Source organism: Triticum aestivum, chromosome 2D, assembly GCF_018294505.1.
Source record: "Triticum aestivum cultivar Chinese Spring chromosome 2D, IWGSC CS RefSeq v2.1, whole genome shotgun sequence".
Taxonomy (NCBI): Eukaryota; Viridiplantae; Streptophyta; class Magnoliopsida; order Poales; family Poaceae; genus Triticum; species Triticum aestivum.
This window is the reverse complement of record NC_057799.1, coordinates 353,143,991-353,152,183: the sequence shown is the minus strand read 5'-3', so window position 1 is coordinate 353,152,183 and position 8,193 is coordinate 353,143,991. Positions and strand designations below refer to the sequence as shown.

The 8,193-nt window shown below is 40.3% G+C and overlaps 1 long non-coding RNA gene across 5 annotated transcripts; it reads right to left on the bottom strand.

Moving 5' to 3' along the window:
• Positions 1–313: 313 nt before the first annotated feature.
• Positions 314–5,306, bottom strand: LOC123053116 (uncharacterized). Of its 5 annotated transcripts, none has more exons than XR_006425410.1 (5): positions 4,603–5,306; positions 4,296–4,432; positions 3,908–3,988; positions 1,489–3,349; positions 314–639 (listed from the first exon to the last, which is right to left on the bottom strand). It is a non-coding gene; the product is annotated as an uncharacterized lncRNA (long non-coding RNA). The 5 variants fall into 5 exon arrangements; XR_006425409.1 differs by lacking the exon at positions 314–639 and adding an exon at positions 694–939; XR_006425411.1 differs by lacking the exon at positions 314–639 and having other exon boundaries at positions 694–1,863; positions 3,176–3,349.
• Positions 5,307–8,193: the final 2,887 nt, after the last annotated feature.

Below are 8,193 nucleotides of genomic sequence, written 5' to 3'. Positions count from 1 at the left end.
CGAGGGGCCCACAAGGGTGGGGGCGCGCCTACCCCCTGGGCGCGCCCTCCTACCTCGTGGCCGCCTCGTTGCTTCCTTGACGTCCACTTCAAATCTCCTGGATTGCATTTGTTCCAAAAACGATCCTCGCGAGGGTTTCATTCCGTTTGGATTCCGTTTAATATTCCTTTTCTGCGGAACACTGAAATAGGCAAAAAAACAACAACAATTTGCATTGGGCCTTCGGTTAATAGGTTAGTCCCAAAAATAATATAAAAGTGCATAATAAAGCCCATTAAACATCCAAAATAGATAATATAATAGCATGAAACAATCAAAAATTATAGATACGTTGAAGACATATCACTCAGCTAATTTCTTTTCGAGTCGAGCTAAAATACGAGTCGATCTCGAGCGGCTCACGAGCCTCGAGCTTTTCTTGCAACCCTATTTAGGCGGGGAGAGGACAAAATCAATCAATCTATATTCAAAACAGATTTTTTCCCTGGCTTGTCAATCAATCTATCTATCTAAACTGATCTTATATGATTACTACAAATCAATCTCTACTCCTAAGTAGTAGAATGCACGTGCGTTAAGGTTCGCCTTGCCCGGGAGGACTTGATCTTCTTGATTCAGCAGATCAACGCATCCCACTATCTGAAAGAAAAGAAGGGCCACGGGCTTCTGAAATAGTCACATGTGGAGACAATATAAGAGGTTCACAATTGCATAATAATTGAAGTCCACTTCACTTGTAATGTAAAGTGATCACAAAATAGCATATTAACAATGTATATGTATAAAGTGATGATCCAACTAAAAATCTATTACAAAGTATTGAGATCTACTTGATGCGCTTCAGAAATTCCTTCACAATATCAGGCAAGTTGTCTTTAGCTTCATTCGCACGATGTTTGAGCAAGTATATAAAAACTGCTTCCTCAACTCATACCCATCCTGCAAAAGCAATATATATATCTAGCACGAATACTTCACGTGGAAGGTTTAAAAACATGTGTAACGCACAATACACACCACACAAACCAGCTTCGCCAGGTCTTTACAGTTCCACAATAGCATAAAATGAAAGACAAAATAGCCTGGCAAATCCTTGCAATTTCCTAAATTGTTATTACATTAAATATTGTGATAACAAAAATAAATGTTTATATTCTAAATTTATTACCCATCTACGCTCGTTGGAATGCCATTAACAAATAAACGTTGCCATTTGGATATATCAAAATTTCATCCTGGTTGCTTTATTTCGAGTGCTTCTTTGAATTCCCTTGCAAAACTTTTTAATTTCACTAAGTACCTCAGAATTTTCATCTCTGACGATTGTGTTGTATGAATAGGGTCCAGAATAGATACACGACGTGCCTCTTTGTCGATGACGTACAAGATGTATCGACCGATGGATTCATATGGAAGATAAATCTATAAGTGGTAGCTATTACAGACAACATAAACCATGATAAACAATAGACAAAAGACCTTACTTACCATGTTGCCCGATGAGATGTTGTTGTCTATCCCAAGCCAGCTATCAAACAAAGTTGCCAATTTCTGAATAGTTTCCTTATCGCAGAACTTTTGATCTCGTGTTGAATCCAGCATCATGGACTGAGTAAAAAACTATTTAGAAACATGTTGATACTAATGATATTGAATGAAGAATTTTGATAATTTACACAAAATTGTAAATCCATGTAGTGTATAGGAGGGTCTGCGAACAATACTCCCTCGTCACATGCCAGTATATGCACGACAATGTTGAAACAATCATTGTCCATAGACTGCTCCATGTTAAGTATGCCCTGAAGTTTTTTGAGACTTAAGACCATTGGACGAGGTGTCGAGCTTCGGACCCATTCCTTCCTGAAAATTGGGTGGTAAGAATAAAAATAATGTATACTGGCACATTACATATTGATAAATGATACTCCAAACACTTGCATCATCGATCGACATGATGTAGTTGCGGTGGCCAGGAAGTAATTCACATTGATCCGTGTGCATGATGGGGATTGGGCTAGGATGTTTGTCTTTGACTCCATCAGGTGGATTATCCATGAGCTCGAGATCAGAATTAGATAAAATTTCTTACGGGGTACATCCGGTTCCGCTCATGACCACGTGATCATCCTTATAGTTTGGCAGGCCTAAGAGTTGTGGTGTAGTATTCAAGTTTCCTATGTCCATATGGAATTGAAGAAATTGAATTAGAGAGCGATATAGCAATGTAGCTCTTTCACCATTGTACAGAAAAATATAGTTGTTTCACAAATCCAAGCCTATTGTCTTTTTATGTGCAAGAAGTTAAGCAATTTACAATCAGTAAGTGAATCTAGGTAGCAAATGGGTAAACGGTTAGGATCTTGCAAGAACAAAAAACTACGTCAGTAAAGCTTATACATACACAACTGCAGATCTTCTCCTACTATTCTCCTTATATACAAAAATAATTCGTAACATATCAGACTCTCCAAAATTTCAGAGATATCGTTAAGATAAATTGATGTTCTTCAATGCCAACGCTACTTCTGCTTAGCCTGAAACATATTACGGTTACGTTGTAATAACCATAAAATCAAGTTGTGATGGGTTAAATCTAGCAAATACTTTGGGATTTAATAGAACTGAAGCATAATCTGATTTCTTGAGTGTTGTTAACAATTGCCAGGGACAAGCACAGTGGTGGGATGCAACAACGGCAATCTTTGCAGGATGTATTGATACGGCAACATCGAAAGGAAGATCATCTTTTCACACTGTTTTCGTTATGCTAATTCAGTAGCTCATGAGCTAGCAAAGTTTAGTTTTTATAATAAATGTAATGAAAATTGGACTGATGAACCCCCATGGTTTCTGATCAGCCAATTAGTGAACGATGTAATTCTTGTTTGAGTTAATAAAGCTAGCCATTATGACCTTTCCCTCCAAAAAAGTTGTGTGTTCACTTTACCATTCCTACTGTACTGTAACTTGCACACATACACAAGTGCAGATCTTCTCCTACTATTCTCCTTATATACAACAATAATTCGTAACACATCAGACTCTCCAAAATTTCAGAGATATCTTAAAGATAAACTGATGTTCTTCATGGCCAACGCTGCTTCTGCTTAGCCTAAAACATAGTACAGTGACATTCTAAGAACCATAGAATCAAGTTGTGTGTTCACTTTACCTGTCCTACTGTACTGTACCTTGTTGAGGAAATAAATAACCCCCCATTGGGACGCATATCTGTAGCTCATATTACTTCCAGTGTCCATTGAAGGATATCAAGCGTTGTGGTCCAGTGACTGACTATAAGAACTTGGTGACCCTTATTTGCTGAAGAAGGTTCAAGCTCTAGGGCCTGTACACAAAATAGAAATTAAGGTAAAGCATAAATTGTTAACAGAATACATTTCAGTTCAAACGTGCGTCGACAGTAGACATTTTAGTAAAATAAAAACAGTCTATGTGTTTTACTGTTGTTCTTCTTTGTTAGATTAAAGGGGGGGGATACAACACCTGACATATTGCTGATCCAAAGACATGCTCATCTTTTATGGCAGCCTTTGTACCAATATCATAATATGTAATAAATAGCTGGAGGGAAAATTGAGATATATAAGTGCGCCCCACTAAAAAGGACTAACAAGCTAATTTTGGACATAACATAAGGGATGTGTTTCGACAAAAGACCATGCTTTGTCAACCATTGGCAAATAACAAGAAATGCACACTATGAATTTGCTGCCGCACTTATGTGTTTCAACAACAAACCAAGCTTTGTCCAGTATACATTAGCAAATAACAAGAAATGCACATTATGCGCAGCGCGCAGAATAGCATAAAAAGCTAACAAGCAGGATAAGGAAAATCAGATAACAAAGTTCACAGTAGGCAAAGTCAATAGGAGGTGACACACCTGATTAGGACGTAGATAGAGAAAAATAACAATTGTTGATGGATAGTGAGATCACTGTAGTTTTTAGCTCTTGGATTGCTCCTGCAGATTATATCAAACTTGAGTGAAATCAAGCTTAAGCAATTAGAAGTGCCTAACTGAACTAACTTCCGATAAAAAAACATCAGAAATTCAATGATGTAAGTATTCTTATTTTTCACGCAATAACCTAAAAAAAGAATTATGTTTATTTGTACTGAGTTTGAGCATGCTTAAACACATAGAAAGTAAATAGCAGATTATATTGTCCGAAACTGATCTTGCTGGAGAGGATTATATTAGCAGCAACTGCTTAGTTCTAACAAAATACGGTTCGTCTATTTACTTAGATAGTGGTCCACTTATTCACCTTCAATGTTTTGGCGTGATGGTGTTGATTCCCTTTCCACCCAGCTCGTAATCTCAGCAGGGCTTGGAATTTCTAATTTGTTGGTGCTTGAAGGGCAACCATCGGCTACGAGAAAGTCTCCGTCCAACATGGACACCCTGCCATTACATACAAGTTAATTAAAGCATCTAATTAATTGACAGATTCTTGCTCATGGTCAACGACTAACAATCAAACTAAGAATGCATGGCGCTTAATTCTCACTAACTAAGAATTCGTACAATTCAGTGAATTTTAAGTTAATCAAAGAATCGAACTAATTAATTACCAGCATATGGATGCAGAGGCAGTTGGTTGTGGCGCCTTGGACATCTGGACCCTGAGGCAGGCGAGGTTGCAGTAGGCCCTCCGACCGTCAATCACCGGGTACCGGCCCAAGCACGCCCTAATGGCAGCCTCCGCCTCCTGGAACGTAACATGCCAAGCATCAACTAATGGGGTTGAATTAAGCAAGAATATTAACTACGGGGAGATCAAGCGATGATGAGGGGAGGAGAGAATTGTTTGGGCGGTACTCATGAATCCGCCGCCCTTGGATCTTCCAGTGCCCTTGTCTGCGATGACAGCCTCGAGGATCTCGCCGAAGCGCGAGGTGGCCGCACACGCCCTCCTTGCTCGAGCTCTTTCACGCCAGACCATGTAGAAAGGGAACCGTTCTCTTCGTAGCAGCAAGGATGTGAGGGATCGAGAGATGGAGAAGACAAGGGATCGAGACATCGAGGGATGCAGAAGACTCGAGGGATCAAGGGATGGTTCAAGCCTATCAGGCCGGCTCCTCGGCGTCGGATGTGACGGCGTCGGCCAGGCCAGGGGCACAGAGGAGTCGCCGGAATCGAAGGAATGAGGTCAAGGTCGGACTAGGAGAGGACGGCGGCGCGAGGACGAGATGAGGGCACGCGTCGGGAGGATCACGTCCAGGTTCGCGAGGAGGGCAGGGTCGAAGGGATTGCGTTAGCAGGAGAGGTAAGAATCGATGCGTTAGGAAAGTTAGGATTTTGAATTAATTCCTTGAAAATGTGGTTTTATTGATTGTAGCGTCATATCAGTACCTGTCCGTTTATGATGTGTCTGGTTAGGAAAGTTTGCAAATATTAATAAAGATTTTATTGAAATAGTGAAAAAATCAATGTGAAAATATGATTATGGAAGGTGAGACGAAACTAAACCGGACGGAAATAAGCCAGACGAAAATAAACTATAATTTGAGATGTTATACATTAGATCATCATTGCATATCATATTTTATCGCATTTTGGTTTGATCCTAAAAATTCTACGCAACTCAATGACCCGCAGAGAGAGTTGGGGATTTCATTATTTTCATATTCGAGCTTTTCTCGAATTTTGAAAAAAGGATCGTTTGTTTTTAATTATTTTCTCTTGAATATTTCTTTTATAAAAATAAAAAAAAGGATAAAATGACTTCCTCAAAATAAAGAAATATTGGAGATTTAATATTAAAATCAAATAAGATTTTTATTCGGAGTTTTGTCGCTATTTTATTTGAATTAGGAAAAAAATATGCGTTTTTCAAAATTGCATTTTAGGCCCAAATAAATGTTCACCTTGTCCAGCCTATTTTTAGAGGACGAGGAAAATTTATTTTGGGATTTTGGAGTCCGTTTAGTATTTCTTTCCTTTCTTTTTCTGCACGTGGGAATTATTTTTAAAAAAAGTTACCGACCTACCGGGCCGTGTCCGCCTGGGACACCGACCCGGCCGGCCCTTTAAGAGGCGAGGGACCCGAGCCGCCAAACCCTAGCCAGCCCCGCACCCCGCTGTCGCCGCCAACCCCGTCGCCCGCCACAGCCGCCGCCCCACGCCGCCGCCGCCGCCCCTCGCCGCCGATCCGCCGCCGCGCCATCGTCGCCGGAGGTAGCCGCCGACGCAGCCGCCTCGGCTTTCGTTCGAAAACCGTCGGTTTCTTTTTTAGAACCCGCGGTTTATTTTATTTTTGTTAGATCAGGTTTTTTTTGGTTTAGTTATTTAGCGAACGCTCGTTCATACATTCGTTTTTAATGAACGGTTTTCACCGTTTAACCGCAGACAGCGAACATTCGTTCGTTAGCCTGTTCGTCAGTTTTTTTTTCTCGGATTTTCCATGATTATTTTCGATCGCGATTTCTGATCCGATTTTCGTTTTAGTTTAACTTTTCGCTCGTTTATCGGAATCAGGTGATTCAAGCGCCTAGAGTTTTGTCTCGAAATCCTCTTTCTGTTTAACCAACTTAAACAAGATTTTGCTACTGTAAAATTTGACTTTAGTCCAGATTAGTAAACGAAGCTTGTTTCTTTCGCTGTTTGAGTTTTGTTGCTTCGTTTGATTTGATTCTTTTTGCAAACCGGAGTTCTTAAGTTGAACTTTCTGGTTAGATCTCTTATTTGAGTTTTACCCGTGCCCTTGCTTGATTGCTTATTGTATGCTTGTTTGTTTGCGATAGAGTACCCGGAGTGTGAAGCGTGCTACTACGAGTCTCTAGGTTTCGCGGATCATCAGCAAGGCAAGTAACACTTTGATCATACCTCTTACTACCCAATTTTATTGCATTAGATCAATCCTCAACACAATTGCATGGTTAGGATCTGATTTAAATTGTGGGTTGGGAAGTAGTTGAGGTAGTACCTATTCACCTGTTTATTATCAAACCTTTGGGAGTTACTTCTACGTTGCTTATACTGCTATGTTATGCTCGTAAACATGGATTGGGTTTGAGTGTATCCATGACAGATGTGAGATTGTTAATTAATGGTTCAACTTAAGGTGGCAACTTTAATACACATCTAGGTGGATTGAGGCACCTGGGGAATTCCAGTGATTGCCTGTATTTTTGGAAATCCCGGGGTACCGTGTGATTCTCCTATGGACTGCCACGCAGACTCAAAGGGATCATAAGATTATTCATGCTAGAACTTCCGTGTGCAGCCACATGCCATTATGGGCTCTGGCATAGTTGATTAAGTCATGTGAACTATTACAGTGGTAGACTAGCAGATGTTGGGGATGTAGGTGGTACTGTCTACCCAACGTAAGGTGCTAACGCTTCTGAAAGACTGTGTCTCGGTCATCCGTTTCTCAAACACCATGTAGTGCGAGAAATCCAACGGAGGCGATCGAGTCTTGTGGGGAAAAGTGCGCAAACCTCTGCAGAGTGTACAAACTAATCATGGTTAGCCGTGTCCCCGGTTATGGACGTCCTGAGTATCTAGTTTCTTGGATTATCATGTGGATCTCATCACTCTTAATTATAAAATTTGATTGGGTTATTAATTACTTTTTAATTGGGATTGAGATGGGGTTTACCATTCTCAATGTTTTCAACCAACATTGTAGTTAAATAAAATTTATTCCTTTGTTGTAGGAAAAAATTGGCTTTTCGCAAAACATATTAACCATACAGCCTCCACCAGCCATATATGCATGTAGTGATATCATTATTCTGTTCATTACTCTTTTGTGTTACATTGCCAGCATATTCCATGTGCTGACCTGTTTTCGGGCTGCAACGTATCATGTTGCAGACTTTTCAGACGACAAGTAAGGAGCCTTAGGTCGTGGTCTTTCACTCAGTGATGCCGTTGGAGTTGATGGACTCACTTTATCTTCCAAGCCTTCCGTTGTTATCGTATTAGATGGCCTTAAGCCATGTTTATTGTAATAAGTTCTCTTTTGAGACATTCAATGTAATAAGTGTGTGATTGCTACTCTGTTATAAATCCTTCAAGTACTGTGTGTGTCAGCATTACCGATCCAGGGATGACACTGATGCACAGAGATCAGACTGTTTGAGGTCTGGTCGCTACAAGATGGTATCAGAGCACACGCTGACTGTAGGACACGACCACTAAGCTAAAGCCCTAAA